This window comes from Pseudorca crassidens, chromosome 20, assembly GCF_039906515.1.
Source record: "Pseudorca crassidens isolate mPseCra1 chromosome 20, mPseCra1.hap1, whole genome shotgun sequence".
NCBI lineage: Eukaryota > Metazoa > Chordata > Mammalia > Artiodactyla > Delphinidae > Pseudorca > Pseudorca crassidens.
Genome location: NC_090315.1, coordinates 53,704,518 through 53,723,619, shown reverse-complemented (window position 1 = coordinate 53,723,619; position 19,102 = coordinate 53,704,518). Strand labels below are relative to the sequence as shown.

Here is a 19,102-nt window from a genome sequence, read left to right as displayed (position 1 = left end):
CTCGATTTTCCCCAGCCCAGGCTGCGGGGACACCTAGCTGCATCCCCCTCTGCCGTTCTCTGGAGTGCGATGTCACACAGGTGGGGGTCAGGGGACCGTTTCTCTCCAGGTAGTTTATCTGCTCTTCACTTGACTCATCAGATGAGTCTGAAACCTACCAAGTCAAGCGGTGAAATGTATAAAGAGTGTTGGTGTGTGTGGTGGGCGTGCAAGATAGATGCAGCTCTTACAAAGGTGAGTAAAACAACTGATACATGCGGGTGGGAACGGGGTGTAGGTGAGCATCTGCCCCAAGGAACCCCTTTTCAGCAGCATCCCCCTAGCGCCTCTCTCTCGAGCCTTCTGCGCATGAGATGCTTTCCCAAGATCAAGCGAGGCAGAAGACAGAACTCTGCGTTTGGGAGGAGCGAACGGAGAAGGCAGTGGGGGGCCACCCTCAGGATCACGAGAGGTGGTCCACGTCCTGACTCTGCTGCTTATCACTGGAGGACTTGCGCAAGTACAGACACACCACACACGCCTCAGTTTCCCCATATGCGTCACGGGGAGGCCCAATCATCCTCACCCCCGAGAAGGTTACAGGTTTCAAGTGAGCTAAGCTACGAGAGGCACTTGGCACGTTATCAGATTCCATTAACACTAACGGTGAGCCTGCACGGGGTTAAGAAATCTTCCACCACCACCCTCCATATCCCCCGGGTGCTTGCACCAGCAGCTTCTGGTGCCAGAGACTGGCCGTGGCCAATGCAAAGCCAGGAAGATCAATCAGAAAATCTGTGGATTCTGCTTTTGTGTAGGTTCCTATCTCAAAGCTAATTATTTATTGGCTTACTTCAAGTCCTTTGCCGGGGTTTCGGGAATTCCCGGGAGGGGCCCTCTCATGAGGCTGGCTTCCTTGGGAAGGAGCAGAAGGGAAGGGAAGGAAGGACTTTTCATTTGCAGATGGCTTCCAATGCAAAGTTCAGCAACACTTGACTCAATTCAAGCAACAAAGTATTTGCAAGCACTCCTGTGTGCTCGCCAGGCACTGCTGTAGGCACGGGGGGGATGCAGCTGTCAATGAGTTTACCTTCTAGCAGGGAAGACCAACCATAAATAAACAAAAATATACCATGTCTACAAAAAACCAGGTTGGGGGAGATACTAAGAGAGCACGATGGTAAAAGAAAGTGTTATTTCATCGGGTGGTGTTTAAAGAAGGTCTCCCTGAGGAGGAGATATCTGAGCAGAGACCTACAGGGAGTGAGTCTTTCCGGGCACCTAGAAGAGCATCCCAGGAGGAGGAAAGTGCAACGGTGGTGCTTTTATGGCGTGTTTCAAAAAGAGCAAGAAGGTCTGGGGGGCCAAAGCAGGGTGAGTGAGAGGGCAAATGACAGCAGATGAGGTCATGGAGGAAGAGGGCCTCAGCCATGCAGGACCCTGTAAGGGATCTTAGCTTTCACTCTGATTTAAGGAAGCTTCCACCTGGCTTCTGTTCCCAGATTTGGATGTGTACTTTCTGAAATGAACACAGAGGCACAGACTTCCCGACAGAAGATGGGGGTTGGCTCTTTGTTTTCTTACCAAGTGCTTGAGTTGACTCTGATATTCACCAAAGCTTCAGAACCTCTGTTGTAAAAGATTTACGCCGGCCACTACGGGGAGAACAGTCTAGGTGGCCAAATGCACAGGCACTGTGTCCAGATGGCGGCTGCGCCAATAATGCAGCCCGTGGAACTGATCAGAGCCGATAATGCAGCCCGTGGAACTGGGTGGTAGCAGTGCAAGTGGTAACACACGCTCAGACGCTGGATTTGTTCCGAAAGTAGAGTCAAAGCAGGTTGCTAACGAGCTGGATAGGGGGAAAGCAAGAGGGATGGCTCCATGGTGGCTGGCCTGAGCAGCTGAGGGGGATCCAGTTTCCATTCACTGAGAAGGGAAAGTCAAGACATGGGGGAGTTTGGGATGAGGACAGGGGCTAGAGATCAAAAGTTTGGTTTGGGACATATGGGGTTCAGGAAGCTTACGGGGCAAGTAAATGAAGAGATTAAAGAGATGGATATACAAGTCTGGAGTTCAGGACAGGTCTGGGACGGGAAAAGCCCCTTTGGAATTTATCACCATATGGACGGCATTTATGTGGCCGGATGGGGTCACCCAGGAAGTGGACATAAGGAGAGAAAAAAAGTAGGCAGAGGTGGAGAAACAGTGTTGGAGCATCCCGATGTACAGAGATCAGCTGGACGGGGGCGACCAGCAGAGCGATGTCCCGAGAGCCGAGTGTAGAAAGTGTTTCTGGGAGGGGGTGTTCAGTGGCGTCAAATGCTGTGGACGGTCTGAGTAACAGGAGCAGCCCTGACTGACCATCGGGTTGACCGCTGTGGGTCAGGGTGACCCGAGCGAGGGCAGATGGGGAGGAGAGACAGAAACGAAAGCCTGACTGGAGCGAGTTCAAGAGAGGATGGGGAGGGCGTCCCTGGTGGCGCAGTGATTGAGAGTCCGCCTGCCGATGCAGGGGACACGGGTTCGTGCCCCGGTCCGGGAAGATCCCACATGCCGCGGAGCGGCTGGGCCCGTGAGCCGTGGCCGCTGAGCCTGCGCGTCCGGAGCGCAAAACAGAGGTCATTCCTTCCAAGAGTTCTGCTTCACAGGGCCATAGAAACAGGGCATCAGCTGGAACGGTGTTTTACATAGATGCACAACGAAGGAGGTGCTGACTGCCCATCTGTGTTGTAGCCTTTGATCAGACTCGATATGAGCCCTCCCAGCTGCTTGCGGGCAGAGAGGGCAAGCATGATAGGAAACACTGAGGACTAAAGGAGGACGTGGCATGTCTACTTGCTTAATTAGACTCAACAGGGACTATTTAATAGTCAGAAAGATAGAAACGGGAGTGTTCTTCTTTCACGTGATTTAACACCTTCTTTCATTACGTACACACCCTTCCTTTGCCCCTCCCACCTTTCACTAGGTGACGGTGACAGCCTATTCAAACGTCTGACCTCTACTAGATGGATTGCTTGCCTGACAGGAATAACATGTCTTAGGACAGAACGAACATAACGGGGGAGAGAAGGGCACAGGGAGAGGACGACAGTGAAGGGCGCGCTGTGCCTTAACCACGTATGTATTTTAAAGAAACAGCATTAGCACAGAGGTTAAGAACAGAGGTTCTGAAGTTGGAATTAGGACTCTAGCATTTGCTAACTAAACGACCTAGAAAAATATCGAATCAATCTAATGCCTAAATCTTTCCCATGCCTGAATTACTCCATCACATCGTTTCCTTTAAAGTGTTGAATGTTTATAGATAGCGAATACCTACAGAGCGTTTTTCTAAATGCTTTGTATTTTATAACTCATCGCCCGTGGACAACAGTGGAGGAACTAACTTTATCCTACTTTACAGGTGAGGACATCGAGTCATAGGGAGCCTCAGTGACTTGTTCAAGGTCACAGAGCCAGTAAACTGGAAACAAATTTGAAACGGGTATGTTTCTTCTCTTACAATCTGACCCCCTACTTGACTGTGAGCCCCTTGAGGGCAGGGGCCACGCCTGTCTTGCTCATCTCTGTCTAACAAGCTGCTAGCACAGAGTTTCTGCTTAATGAATATCTGGTGAAAGGATGAATCAATAAATTGATCAGTGTTTTGGAAAGGATCTCTCTTACACGACAGGCAGGCTTTTGACTTCTTAAAAGAAAAGAGGGAATCTCCTTAAGGCGTGTTTACTTTTTCACCGTGTTATGATGATCTTGCCTGGAGATGGGGGATACACCTTGCTTGGGATGTGTAAATACTATGGACACAGGGCCCCAAGCATCGTTTTCCATCAGGATCCTTTCAGGGGATTCTGTAGGGAGCAGACACGCCTAACAGGCATCGTAATGACCACCTTCTTACTTATTTCCCCGATGCACGAACCCTCCCTTCCATCACCTTCCACAACAGGGACATTCAACTGAGTCCTGCAGAAGGGAACGATGAGATTTTGCATGGATGGGGACCTGTCATCTCTGCCAAGGAGACAGCCCTGTCTGCCCGGGACCTGAAGAACGACCTTCTCGGCTACAACTGCAGCCGAAATTAGATGGAGGTGGCGAAGACTTGGGAAAGTTAAACTGGAAAACACTGACAAGCCGCGTTTGTACAGGACCTCCTTTGACCTGGACTGTTTCCAGCGGGCAATTCTCCAAGGAGCACGGTCCTTCTGGTGGGGAGCAGGTGGTCCCCGGAGGGCGGCAGGCACCCATGGCACAGAGCCCAGAGAATGCAAATTCCCCTACTGAAATGAGTGGGTCCCTGAATGCCTGCTAATCTGGCTCTACAGTTCAGCTCTGCTGGCAGGGCGGCTGTCAAGAGGTGAGCCTTCCGGAATAAGGGGGAAATAAATCCAGTGAGGCTTCCTAAAAATCCATTCATTCGTTCACTCAACAAATCCTTTGCTGAGCGTAGCTGTGTGCCTGATTCCGCACTTGATGACGATGTTAAGGTCGGGACCCAGGCTGCTGCTTTCTCAGCCCTGGAGGAGATGGTGACATTTCTGCAGGCATCAGAGATAACAGATAATAAGTTAAAACAATCACTGACTTTGATAAGTGTGACAGAGAAAACAGGGCCCAGGGATTGAGAATCACCTGGGGAGCTATGGAAGAGGGGTGCTGGGAGGCTTCCCCAAGAAGGAGGTGGCCATACGCAGGAGTGAGGTGGGGCTGGGGGAAGGGTTTTAGGGAGAGAGGACAGCAAGCTCAAAGGTTCCCAGATGAAAGGGGTCTGGGCCAGTTCAAGGAAAGGAAGGGCAGGAGATGGGATCGAAGATGAAGCCGGATGGAACTATCAAAGGCTCCGCAGGTCATGACGAAGAGACCAGGTTTTAAGGTCCAGCACGGTGGGGAAATATGGGAAGGTGGTACCTCGGGGAGAGATATGAGCTAACGAATCTTTCTCAGGGACTTAGGAACAGTGGCCGTAGGACTCAGAAAGATTCTGCAACCTTTATAACCCCGCCAGGTTTCTACTGTTCTTCTGCATCTTCCCAAGGCAACGAGCAGCAAAAGCACTAATAAAAAAATAGGCAGAGAGAGGCACACACGTGCACACACCTAAGTGCTTGCCTAAAAGCTCTATCAACTCCAGGCGACCCATCCGTGCACGTGAGCATGCGTGCACAGACGCACATTGTTTCTCCATCTATAAAGACACGGCTCCCGTGGGCCATGTGTATTGGTGATCCTCCTCTCCATCATAAACTAAACATCTTCTTATCACGGTCTTGTCTCTCCACCAATACAACATGAGAATGTCACTCGCGGGTCAAGAGTTAATAAACACGTTAAAGTTGTTATTTTTACCCTTCATCACACCCTGTGCTGCGAATACATTTCCTGATCACTTACACGTAACAGTAGCCGCTGGGCTGCACCCTGCTCGCTCAGGGCTGACTTTCTGCTGTCCCCTTCTCTCATTTCATCCCCCCAGGAACACGAAGAGGTCGGCAGTGCCCACTGATGGCTGAGTAGGTGGCTGGCTCAGTCCTTTCAGGAACACTACTTCCTGTGCACAACAGTTTGGAGCGACAGCTCCCGAGGAAGGTCTCTGTGCTCCCCCGTGTACGCTCCGTGGCACACTTCAAAGTCCGCCAACAAATGTGACGGTGACGGCGATGATGACGGCACCATGCCTGCAGGTGTGCTTTTCACACAGTATCTCATTTAATCCCCAAACGCTAGGTATTATTCCTGTTTTACAGACGAGAAAACTGAGACTCTGTGTAACCCACCAAACTCCTCCAAGCTATGCCCTCAACCATCATCTTATATTGTTTCTCAGTCACGTTATCATGTTGTCTTTCTAAATAACTACGGGTGTGTTTTGTTTTCTTTGTTTGCTTTTCCCCTGCGTGAGAACACTTAGTACACGTCAGTGAAGGGATCCCACGACTGTATAACGATCTTTTACGAATTGCATCTGGACCTACCCTTTAGCCTCTGCGGACAGAAAACTTACCGGCTAGAAGATTCATAAAGATCATTTACACAAGCACTGGACACTTCATTCTAGTGCCTTGTCGAGAACCAGAAAATTCTGTGCACGTTGGAGACGTCTAAAATACACAAATATTGGCCGCTCCTCCTCCGATGGCCTGCCTATGGTCATCTCCAGGAGAATCTGGGTTCGCACTCTTCCAACATTCTCATTAACTGAAAATTGCCATGTGTTTGCTTCTGTACTTGTCTCATTATCTTTGAATTTCTGATTTAAAAATTGATTTCAGCCTGCGAAGCGGCAGCTATCGCCCGGCTATTTCGGCTTTCCAGCTCCTTAGATCCCACAGAAACGGAAGCTGGTGCTATCAAGAGCTATTTTTACTCAGTTTTCTTCTGGCTCCTAAGGGCTTGTGGATTTTTTGTTTGTTTGTTTGTTTTGTTTTGAGGTGCTGGAATGTCAGTCAAGGAAGGAAGGCAAAACACCCCTCTACTGGGCCAGATTCGATTCTTCTAGTCGTGGCTGAAAGGCCAAAGTAAACCCGAGCCTATTTCTTAATCAGTTCTTGGAATTCTCCGATTGCTTCGCCAGATGTTCCTGAGAGGGTACCAGCCCTTTAGGCTTTGGTTTGGTTTCATTTTTTGCTTTTGTTTGATAGTGACCGTTCCTTCTCTAGCTGAGGCCGAGTTAACATGCAGAACTTTGACTAACAGTCCAGATTGGCAAGCCCTGGACAGAATTCAGCCTGACGTGGAGTGAACGAGCCAAGATACACACGATGCAAGATATCCAGATTTCAGAACCAAAAATAAGAACTTATTGCTCTGAAAACCCTGTTAAAAGAGAGCAGAGGCGGCTCAGGGCAGGTAACTATATCTGAGACGCAAAGGTTGTTTCTTGTCCCAAATACCGTGAGGTCCGCTCCACGTACTGCAAGCGATGTAAATACTTCCGACTCTGTGTCCTTTGCCAACGTGAATCCTTTATCAGCAGAAGGGAAACAGGCCAGGAGCACCTTACGGATTTGCTGGGGGCTTTGGCGCACCGCAGCACCGAAAACAGCAAAACGGTTTATCAATCTCCCCGACCTCCCCTTCTTTGGCTGCAGTCAACAAGCAGCTTACCTGCCAAAATCCAGCTAAAAATATCCTCTGCATCTGTAGCCCATCAGCCATCTCTGGCTTCTTTGGGTGGGTAGTTGACCTTTGGAGCAGGTGGAGAGCCAGAAATTTACTTTTTCCTGGATCGAGGCTAAGTTGACTTAAAACAGATGTTTCCCCAATACCGATCTGATGTTTATAATGGAAGTACTACTGAGCGCCGTTCGAGGGACTGTTTGGAAGCCAGACGCAACAATGCAGGCGCCCGAGCGCACCGGCGCGGAAGGGGTTAAGTCAAGCCACCATTCTCCCAGGGCTGAGAAGCCAGGTGAGGTTGGGGGAAACTGGAAAAGGAAGCTGTCACTTCGTATTTCCAGGTTTGCAGAAAAGCCTTTTTTTTTTTTTTTAAATGTAAACATTCATTAAACTAATTTAAAGTTGTCATTACTCTCCACCCCTGCTGTTTTATATCAGATTATTCCTATAGTGCTTGGTGAAGAATCCCATAGAGCCACACTCGATTCCTCTGCAGGGGATAATCACATAGTTGGCACCGTGATTTACACCGTGTGGCACTGGGAAGTGTCCTCAACTTTGAAAGGCCTTCGTTTCCTGGCAAACAGTTGCTGCCTTCCCCGTGGAAATAAAATTCCAAAAGTCCCTCCGCACGACCATGATGAGGTCCCCGTTACCTTTTCTCCATCCAACTGAAGATACTTAAAAGCAGTTCAAAGCACATGTCAGAAGGTGTTGGTCATCTTCTTAACAAATGGAGAACCAAGGAAACGATACGTTCCACGATGGTTTTAAAACATGAGACGCGCGGACGCTCCTTTCCTGCTTTCTCTCTCCCCACCCGCCCCTACCTTGGGTTTGTGCTCTGAGATCAAATGAAACAGGAAGGGATATTTCACCTTGGCAACTTCCAGCTGCAGCCCTGGCTGGAAGGGCATCAGGAACCACACACCTCCCCTTGGAGAAAACGCTTCCAAGGGAGAGAGATGCTTGAAAAGGAATGTGGGCACCAGAGTCTGAATTCCAGCTTTGCCAAGGAGAGAGCCACCCTCAGTCACCCACATCCCCTAGATGCAGTGGGAATGGCAGTCCCTCCAGGGAAGGCTGTTCTGACCTTCGCTGGACGTGCTCAATATGGACGTGCTCAACATACCCACAGAGCCCAGCACGGGGCCTGCCAGGGAGGCGTATCAGCCATGATCCAAACTGCTATGGATATGCTCAAAACTGTAACGGCGATCTTAAGTAGCCCAGAGCAAAATGAGGATGTGGACAGTTTGTTTTCAGGGCAGCTGGACAGTGTGTTTCTGTTCCTTCCCTCCCATTGTGGGTTCCTCACTCCCAGGAGCCAATGCTGTCATGGATTAGTGCCCACACAGCCCCAAACATACCTGTCCTCTGCCTCAACCTCTCTGCGTCTTGCTTTCTAAATAAACTAACTCTTGTCCCGTGCGTGGACAACCACTAGGGGCTGCATGTGTATACCTACAGGTAAAATCTGCATTTTTCTCAGAGATTCGAATGTTTTAAACCAGGAATGGCAGGTACGTGGTACGTATACCCCTCCTGTGCCCAGTGCAGACGTTTGGAATTGATCAAGGGATTCAATCCTTTGGAGGCTAGATAGGACTTCAGAATGCTTCCTAACGTTTCTGGCAGTCAAGGCAGACTGTGAGTTGGGCTCACAAAATAAAACATGGTTATCATTTCTGCCTTAACCTAAAGGAATAATGAGAGATTCTGAATGGACACTGCGGCAACTCAAGGTACCTCCCTTACATCCAAGAGTCATGTCCCTAGAGAAGTTGTGCGGTATAAAAGTTTATAAGTCGCAATACCAGGCTGAGCGCTCTGCCTTTTACTGGCTGCGTGACCTTCAGTGTACTCCTTAGCCTCTCTGTGCTTGTTTGTTTTGCATCAGTAAAATCATAATACTTATTTCACAGTGTTTTTTTGTTTTTTTTTTTTTCTTTTTGCGGTACGCGGGCCTCTCACTGTTGTGGCCTCTCCCGTTGCGGAGCACAGGCTCCGGACGCGCAGGCTCAGCGGCCATGGCTCACGGGCCCAGCCACTCCGCGGCATGTGGGATCTTCCCGGACCGGGGCACGAACCCGCGTCCCCTACATTGGCAGGCGGACTCTCAACCACTGCGCCACCAGGGAAGCCCTTCACAGTGTTTTTGAGTGGAGGGACGTTCTTAGAATGGTCCTTGGCTCACAATAAGCTTCGATAGACCAATGCTAGTTGTAATAATTATTTGCCACTATCCCTCAAGTCACAGCACACACCAGCCCCCCTGAAGGCACCTCCAGAGAGGCTGAGAATGTCGAGAACAGAAATAACACAGGCTAAAGAGTGTCAATGGGCTCACTGGTTACATTAAACAAAGATGAGGCTGTAAGTTGGTTTGTAATTTAGTTTCCAAAGTGAGACTAGGAAATATTCCTCAGGTGCCCAGTCACTTCTGAAGAGGTAAGGGATTTTTCAGTGCATTCTTTTTGGCTTCCCAAGCCCTTAGAAGGACGGGAGTAATACTGCTACTTATTACCAGTCAGTACTGGTCAGACGTAACTAAATTCTACTGAGCACAAACTGAAGTAACCGAGGTTACACCAGCCATCACTGGAACAATTAGAATCGCAGGAGCTACAAAAAGCAGGGGCGTCCAAAAACCATCACTTTAGTTTTTAAGATCCTCACCAATGACAGGCAGTGGCCCAATGTCTCAGCCGAGAGAGAGAAGTTCGCAGTGAAATTTACACGGGTCTGTACTCACGATGCAGCGGCAGAATTAGCACTGCAGTTTTCTGCATTTTCCGAAACTATTTTTGGAAATTACTGCAGAGAGGCTCTCACCGGGTTCAAGGAAATGAACTAGCGCAGAAATCAGCCTTGGTTTGTTTTTTTCCAAGTGTAGGTGAGGGTGGGGGTAGGTGACACAGGAACAATGATGGATTAACTGCACATCTGGTTTGTATCCAGAAATATAATCGGTTTGAGCCTGCCTGGTCTCCGTTATTTATCAACTTTGTTTTTTAAAAAAAAGAGAATAAAATGGAATCCGTTCAATAAAGAATTGCCAAGGACAAACTTTAAATGAATGAACTCTCAGTGTACAAAAGCAACATTTCTGGGAAAAAAGAAACTGAACATGATAAATTACTAAAGTTGTTAATAAAGCTATTTTTGCATCTGTGAAACAGTCCAAAGTATTTTTAAGTAGCAAAAAGGGTAATGTCTTCGATAAGTGGGCTAGGGTTATTAAGAGAACAACTTTTAAAAATGTTTCAGGCTCACTCGTTTCTCAAGGTCTCCATATCTTTGATAAAAATATTGTAAGCCCATGGCACATTCTCAAAAACTGTTCAGTTTCTACGTTATGCATTGCAGATGTCAAACTCAAACGCCTGTTGGCGAGCTGGTAGTTAAGGTATTTGAGAATAGGTAGTTGACAATATAGTTAGTGTTCTTACTTAATTAAGCCATTACACAGTAGATTAAGGACTTCAACAGGAAGGTGTCTTTTACACTGCAGTTTATGGTTAAACGGTGCATTTCAGGATGACAACCAACTGTAATCGCATATTCATGCAATTTTAGGATGAAATCAATTTCTTGCAGACACAATTATTGTTACGTAATTCTCCCACCTGTTTGTGACGCCCCACGAATTAAATTAAAATGCAATTTCACATTAATTTAAAATGTCATTTCAAAAGAAGACATTTCCTACAAAGCTAAACACTGATAACAATCTCCAGAAATCAGTGTGATGGACAAGAAACCATGAATCTGTTCAACAGTCCCTGTTTGAAATCAGATTTAAAGGTGCTCTATGCCACCTTCAAGGCTCACTGTTGCCAGGTTTTGACATGTCCAAAGTGTCTGGAGAAGAATAAGTCCTTTCCTAGTTGTTCTATAAGCAGAAATGGAGAGCTAGCTAAGAAACATATACCAGATCCCCAGGGGAATTTGAATTTCAGATATATGATGATTCATTTTTTAGTACAGAATGAAATAATTTTCAGTATAAGTATGCCCCCAATATTGCATGGAGCTTGTTATACTAAAAGAGAGAAAGAGAAATAAAGGCTAATTTTTTACTATTGAATAAACTCATCTTTTAGTATAAGTATGTCCCATGCATCATTCAGGATATACTTATATTTAAAAAATGATCCACGGCATGTCTGAAATTCAAACTTCACTTAGAGTCCTGTATTTTCATTTGCAAAATCTGCCAGCCTTCTCCGTAAACCTTCATCTGAGTGGGGCGGCAGAGGAGGGCTGATGTTGTTAGTCATGGAGATTAGCACATCTGGCTCCACATGCAGGTGTCTCCTTGCAGGCCCATGGATACCGCTGGGTAAACACCTAGACGAAAGTTAAGCTTAGCCAAAATCAGACCTAGTTGATCAATTACATAAATCAACTGCCTCAGGACAGTTTTCCTTCCAGGGATCAGGCCACATTTGTAAAGGTCAAGTTATTTTTGTTCACCATGAAGAGATGTGAATTTCTTTTCAATTCCACATAACAGGGTTGATAAACTTCTTCCATCCCTCCCTCCCTTTCCTTGTTTTCTTCCCTCCCTTTCCTCCCTTTCCTTCCTTCCTCCCTTCCCTCTCTCACTTGCTAAAGTCATCACTCATTTTCAATAAACAGTAAACATAACAATAATCACACCACTCAGAAGCGCCTACGTTTATTGAGCCAAACATGATACAAAGGGCAACTTGTTTTGTCCTCACAGCAATTCTGGAAACCAGGAATTATTTTTTTTTTTTCCCTCCCAATTTATATGGAGAAAACAGAGGCTCAGAGATGTGAAGTGAGTTGCCCAGCATCACACAGCTTGTAATGGAGGTGGCATCTATGTCTGTGGGGCTCTCAGTACCCGGGGTTCTCTATCCTGGAACTGCACCAAGTGAGAATGAAGGAATACAAACATTAAACAGTGTATTTCCTACCCTGGAAAGAGACGTGTTTTCAGAAATCACTTTTCTGCAGACTGAGATCGGTGATCACTATGCAAGAAGCTTCACGAACATGAAAAATCCCCACAGAGGAGGCAGACGCAAAGAGCAATGTAAATGATCTGGCCATCTGTAATGATGATAGATCTGTATTTCTAATAACGCGGAGAGAGATTCATGCCACCTTAAGGACACGGAAAGAATGCAGATGACAAAACAGGTGAGGAGATGAGGCTTGTGGGACTTGACAGGACCACAGAGCTGGGACAGGGCGGACCTGGGATTCCAGGCCACATCTTCCTGACTCTGACTCCAAGTTCTCCACCATTGTGTCCCCTACCTCACCCCCGGGAGTCTGAGCTCCCTAGGAATGCGAGACACAGATTAGCCTGACACACCTCAGCAGGCGGGCTCCCCTGCCCCCCCCCCCCCCCCCCCGCCCCGGTCTGGCAGAAACTTGGGGAAAAAAGCCAACTGGTCTTTCAGGGATCAAAGAACTTTCACTTGTGTCCCCAAGGAGTCACCAACCACCTACAGGAGATGAGGGAGTTAATGTGGATCAAATCTCCAAATTCAGTCCAGCTCCGTCACAGAAAACACAACAGCGGTAATAATGGTGTTTATAGAAAAATTCTCACAAGAAGGGGCCCGAGAATTGAACAGAACACACTCAGCTAACGCTCGGCGAAAACAGTTGGTAAAAACGCTATGGCTAGTGAATGCCAGTGGTCTTCTTTTCTTTCCGATAATTTGGGGCAATTGCATCGAAATGCTAGTTCACTGATTTCCACTCCAATTCATGCCCCCATGCTGGGGTGAGCGGACTGGCGTAAATGTAAGTTTGCTATGGGAAGACTGGTGATGCACTTGGAAAGAGATCTAGGCAATTCTTGTTTCCACCACTGCAAACGGAACTGTAACGCCGCCCCACGCTACCCTGGAAAGCACTCTCAGGGCGTAAGAGAACCCGCTCTAGCACTCCCAGAGCACCCATAACAGATCAGTGGGTTAAGCTCTTCAATTCAGCCCCCTGGCTGCCAAAATCACTTCCGACATTTTCTAGAATCCTTCGTATTTCTCCTTCGTATTTGTGATGCTGAACGAGGATACTGACAGCGATGTTTTCAACAGTAACAGATGATCAACATCCGGTCCCTATAAACACGCTACTGTACTCTCCTCAATTTTAGCACCACTTTTCGTAGGCTAGAAGTCCATCTGAAAGGCTGTTGTGAGCTTTGAACTATTCCTGTGGCATTTGGGAGGAAGCAGACATTTTTTTTTTTCTTTAAAGAAAATCAAGTTCAATTCTCCCATATTTTCAAGGTCATATACACCTAGTAACAAAGATTTGTTGAGTCAAAGGGATATAGGGAAGAGTGACCACAGCCAAGAGAGTCAGGGGAGGGCTATCTGGCAGTGTCTGGAGTCCCTGTGTTGTCACAACTGGGGGAGAGGGGACCGCCGGCATCTAGTAGGTCAAGGCCAAGGATGCTGCCCAACGTCCTACAACACCCAGGGCAGTCCCCACCACAAGGCATTAGCCCCAAGTGTCGCAAGTGCCCGTATTGAGAAACCCTGGACAAACATTAACTGAATAAACTTGTAACACCTTTGTCCTACGTAACCCTCAGTTCCAGATGAAACACACCTCCCCTCAAGCTACAGGACAGGGTGCAGACTTCATCATGACACTGTTCTGTGCATAGCTCCAGGCTCCTACCTGCATTACAGACATTCTTTGATGAATATGACCATTTTCAGAAAAATTCATCTTTCTTCAGGGATCCTATTTTCCACTCCCAAGATTTTTGTTTTTAAATTTCCTTCTTTTTATTTATTGATTTAAGTTATTTATTTTTGACTGCGTTGCGTCTTTGTTGCTGCGTGTGGGCTTTCTCTGGTTGAGGTGAGCAGGGGCTACTCTTCCTTGCAGTGCGTGGGCTTCTCTTTGCGGTGGCTTCTCTTGTTGCAGAGCAGGGATCTAGGCGCACGGGCTTCAGTAGTTGTGGCACGCAGGCTCAGTAGTTGTGGCTCGTGGGCTCTAGAGCACAGGCTCAGTAGTTGTGGCGCACGGGCTTAGTTGCTCTGTAGCATGTGGGATCTTCCCAGACCAGGGATCAAACCCGTGTCCCCTGCATTGGTCTGGGAGGATCCCACATGCCACAGAGCAACTAAGCCCGTGTGCCACAACTACTGAGCCTGTGCTCTAGAGCCCACGAGCCACAACTACTGAGCCTGCGTGCCACAACTACTGAAGCCCGTGCGCCTAGATCCCTGCTCTGCAACAAGAGAAGCCATTGCAACGAGAAGCCCGCGCACCGCAATAAAAGAGTAGCCCCTGCTAGCTACAACTAGAGAAAGCCCACGCGCAGCAACGAAGATCCAATGCAGCCAAATAAATAAATTTGGTAGTGCGTATATGTCAATGCTACTCTCTCACTTCGTCCCAGCTTCCCCTTCCCCCCTCCCCTGTCCTCAAGTCCATTCTGTACGTCTGCTTCTTCATGCCTGTCCTGCCACTAGGTTCATCAGAACCATTTTTTTTTAGATTCCATATATATGTGTTAGCATACAGTATTTGTTTTTCTCTTTCTGACTTACTCCACTCTGTATGACAGACTCTAAGTCCATCCTATTTGTCAAGCAATTCGCTAAGGGCAGCCCAGGTCCAGAGGGAGAGGAATTCAACTACACTTCTCAACTGGGAAGTAGCAAAATATTTGCATTCATCTTTAATCTATCCTGATGTTAATTCAGCTAATGTATAACGTCAGTCAGAAAGGCTGGCTAAAGAAACATTATAAACCCCAAAATAGAAAAACAGGCAGTACCCTGGTAAGCTCTGTCATTGTTTGCTTTATTCAATTAATTGAATTGAAGAAACATTTAAGAGATTTTCTTTCTTCTTCTGCCTGTTGTATCTTATACTGTATCTTATTTAGCTTCATAATCACTGGCTAATGTTGAACATTTACAACATTTTAGATCTCTGATGAAATATATAAACTCCACGGGAAAACCGTTTTCAGGGCATTTCATCAGCCTATAGGTAAGTGGAAACATCTTACATAAACTCTCAAAATATAGAAAATCTCACTTGACATTTGTTGGAATTATTTCTAATGCGAGAACTTCCTACTGCATCTTATAGCATAACTTCTTTGGATAATTTTCTATCACCCTGTACAAATCTGTAATTAGTTCCAGAAAATAACGCTTTCTGCTTCTCAAGTCTGAAATTCCAGTAATTGCCTTTGCAATGGCTTCTTCCCTACTGTCAGCTTGAAACGGAAATCAGAACAAAAGGCTTTTCTCCCCCTTCTTTAGGAAGCCACAGAATACTCCGTACAGAAGCCTGAAATTCTGAAAATGCCAAGAAAGAAAGAAAACAGAAACAGCCAGGGGATACGTTTTGCAGTCCTAACTAAAACAGTAGCGCTTTAAGTAGCTATCATATAGACACTTGATGAATCCTTTTATTATCTCTGAAAGATTCCCTGCTGTAGCACGCTTTTGTGGGTAAAGAGCTATATATTGGTATATGCAGCTCATAATTATGTCAGCCTAACCACAGCTAACATTGACAGCCTAAAACATCAAAGATTTTATACAGCGAGTGCCGAATACAGCTTCTTTTATTAGCTCAGAGAGCAGGTATCAATTATAATGAGGTAATAAAATTTGCAGGCACTGTTCATGTCCTGCTCTGATTTCCTTCCCCTCCTTAAGAGAATAAGAGCAGAAAAAGGAGAAAAATCCTCTTAGCTCTAACTTCTCACCAATTCCTCGAAAGCTCTCACTTTGTGTGGCTGGAGTGCTATAAAGCCGTTTGCTTCCTTGGGTTTTCCTGCTGGTAAATTCTTCCTTCCTAAGTAGAAGCTGCAAATTCCTGCAGCACACCTAACAAGTCAGATCGCCTGGGCACCAGGATTAATGGTTTTCATTTGCATCACCGTAAGTTGAAGGTGGCCCTCCCAAGCCGGCATCCTCTAAATGGGACTTACTGATGAGATGCAAAAGCCTCTAAAAGGGTTCCTCAACCTAAACCAATTTGTAAAGTTGTTTTGTTATTTCACACATTAAAGAAATTAAAGTGATCGGAATATAATTAGATTAATATTCATATCTTCCAAGTTGCTTTAATTCTAATATTAAAAAGATTAAATATCCACTCAGAGGATTAAGCAAAAAGTCAAGCAGTAGCAAGACATTTACATTACCTTACTGTGCAAATTATAAACCTAATTAATCTAAAGTTTCCTACAAATTGAATTGGATATTCATTCACGGGCTAACTTTAGGTACTTAAAATTCACTTCGTTATTGTTTCCTTGGTGTATATGCAGGAGCAGGGACACGCTTCTGTGATGGACGAATCACATTAGAACGGCTTCATTTGGGTTCTAATTGGTGGAAATTAAATCTCACTATAAATTCGTGTAGGAAAAGAACCTGAAGACTTTGTAATTACGTACGTGTGCAAGGATAAAACACACTCTGCCCTCCCCATCTAGCTGCTGTACATAAAATCTCAAAAGCAATCCAGTTGCTTTTTTCATAAATGCTTTGAATTCATGTTTTCTTCTTATATTGCAGAGAATATGATTGAGAGGTTTCATCCTTGTGTTCATGGTCCATAACTAAGAGTATCTAATTACTTTGGTGTTGTCTCCAGCCCCACCCACGTTGTCAGGTAGCTAGTCAGACAGGCGAGGGTCCGCCCCATCCTGGACGGTTAGGGCTTCCCTCCCCCACCTGGACACTGGTGGTCAGAGCACAGCCGGAGATCCTCCCTCTTGTGGCCAAGGACCACCACCAGGTTTGTAGCCGTATCAGGACCAGGCAAGATAAACACGCCAGCACAGGTGGGCGCAGCCTCACCAAGACCTAAAAGGTGACTCAAGTTAACCTGGGGTTCATTACGCCATATTTGTAATAAATTAGCATTGCAGTTTCTGGCCCTACCCATCCCCCCACCCCCACCCCGGGCCCCCGCTGTGGATTTCACTTGGGTGCTTATGGGTAAGCGCCTGTGCACTAGGAGAAAAGTTTATAACCTAAAGGTGCCAATCAACTTGTCAGTCAAATGACGTAGGACACGGGGAGGGACGACCACTCGAAAAAACCCAACCCTACCCCATTGCGGGGCTGCTCCTGGTTTCCAGACAGCCCGCTCTCATCCTTTCTCGGGAGTGTGTTTTCGCTCTGCTTAATAAAACTCTTGCTACTTAAAACTACTCTATGTCTTGCGAATGAATTCTTTCCCTGGAGAGGGCAAGAAGCGAGGAAATCGCTGGTCTGCTGGTGACAACTTCACCACCTCCCTCACCTCCCAAAATAGCAAACATACTCCCAGGGACTCCCTGAAACAAGTGGATCAACTGTGTAGATTTCAGATCAAGTCCCGAAATATTAGTAATTCTCTTCTTGCCACCTAGTACTTGGGCAATGCAATGGAAACTGTCATATTTAGGCCCTTCCTGTATTCTCAGCTCTATGTTAAAGGCTTTCCCTGCATTACTGGGGTGAACTGATTGTCATTAGAACATGTTCCAATATGCCAGCTCTCTCTTTCCAAGCACACAGTAGGGTTCATTTCCTGCCAAGTGAGGTATGGTCATCCAACTCCCTTTGGCCAAGAAAAGGTGAGCGGAAGCGATAAAGGTTTCTTTCAGGCGGACGCACTGAGGAGCAGTGTATGCTTTGCTATGTTCTCTTTTTCCTCTGCCGTGGGGACCAGCAACATTTCAGAAAACAACTTTTCTATCAACCCAAGTCCTGGAGTTAACAGGATGACTCACGATGGATAGAGAATACAAGCGAGAAATAAAACTTTGTGGTTTTTCAGTCCTGAGACTTGGAGTGATATTTGTTATGTCAGCAAAGGTAGCCTATCCTGACAGATGTAACTTCTTAGGACTAACTTGTGAGACACATAACATTTAACAGATGATAAAAGGAACTCAATCTTCCTAAACCTTTATTCCCTCACCTGTAAGATGGGAATAACACAGTACATTTTTTTCCACAGCTGCTTGGGGATTTAATTGAGATAATATATATGCAATACCTAGCTCACGAAAAACGCTCAATACGTAGTAGCTCCTGGTATGATGACCACCCCCCGCCCCGTTCAGAAGTGAAACTCGGTACAAATCATCCAATTGCTGGAATGAGAGGATGGCATTAAAGGAATGTGCCCCGGAGACTGGCCAGCTATTCACTCATCCTGTTTCCTCGCTTTATGGGATGCACAGCAAACTACATTTCCCAGCCTCCCTTGCAGGTAGGCATTGTCATGGGACTGAGTTGTAGCCAATGAGATAGGAGAGGAAGTAACTTGTGCCACTTCAAGGCCTGAGCCAATGGAGCTGACAAGCGTGATCTTTCATGACCTTTCTCCTTCTGGATTGAATAATGTAGCAACACTCCAAAGGCTCTGTGCATCACGGTGAAGCCACAGAAGGGAAGGGGCCTGGGTCCCTGAATCACCACTTGGAGGAGAGTGTCTTGCTGATCAGAACACTTGTTTGGGATTTGACGTTGATAAAAAACAAATTTTTATTGTATTTAAGACACTTAGGGTTTTTTTTTTGTTTGTTTTTTTGGCTGCGCTGCGTGGCTTGCAGGATCTCAGTTCCCCGACCAGGAATTAAACCCAGGCCCTCGGCAGTGAAAGCCTGGAGTCCTAACCACTGGACATCCAGGGAAGTCCCAAGACACCTAGGTTTTATTACAGTCTCCCACGCATAACGCAGAAACCTTTGGTGACTCCATTTCCCAGGAAAAGCTTCCTTTCCCACAGTAAACTAACTTAGCCCTCTCAAGGCAAGCTTTCCTCCGAACAGATTCAAACGTCAAGCCACACAGATGTTAATTTAGCAGCACGAAACAGCTCAACGAGCAGGACGGAATTCACGTCTATGTATTTTATGGCTGCGATGATGACAAACATAATGGCTACGGCCTCCTCGGGAAGCATCCTGCTCTTAGCGGTAACGGGAAAGTCTGTGACGTGTAATTTGGGAGAGTGTCCTGAGCTC

General features: G+C 46.5%; 1 protein-coding gene across 1 annotated transcript in view; it reads right to left on the bottom strand.

Annotated features, from left to right (window-relative positions):
* Positions 1-19,102, bottom strand: part of WWOX (WW domain containing oxidoreductase) — a 978,254-nt gene that overhangs the window by 149,148 nt on the left and 810,004 nt on the right. The window lies entirely within an intron of this gene.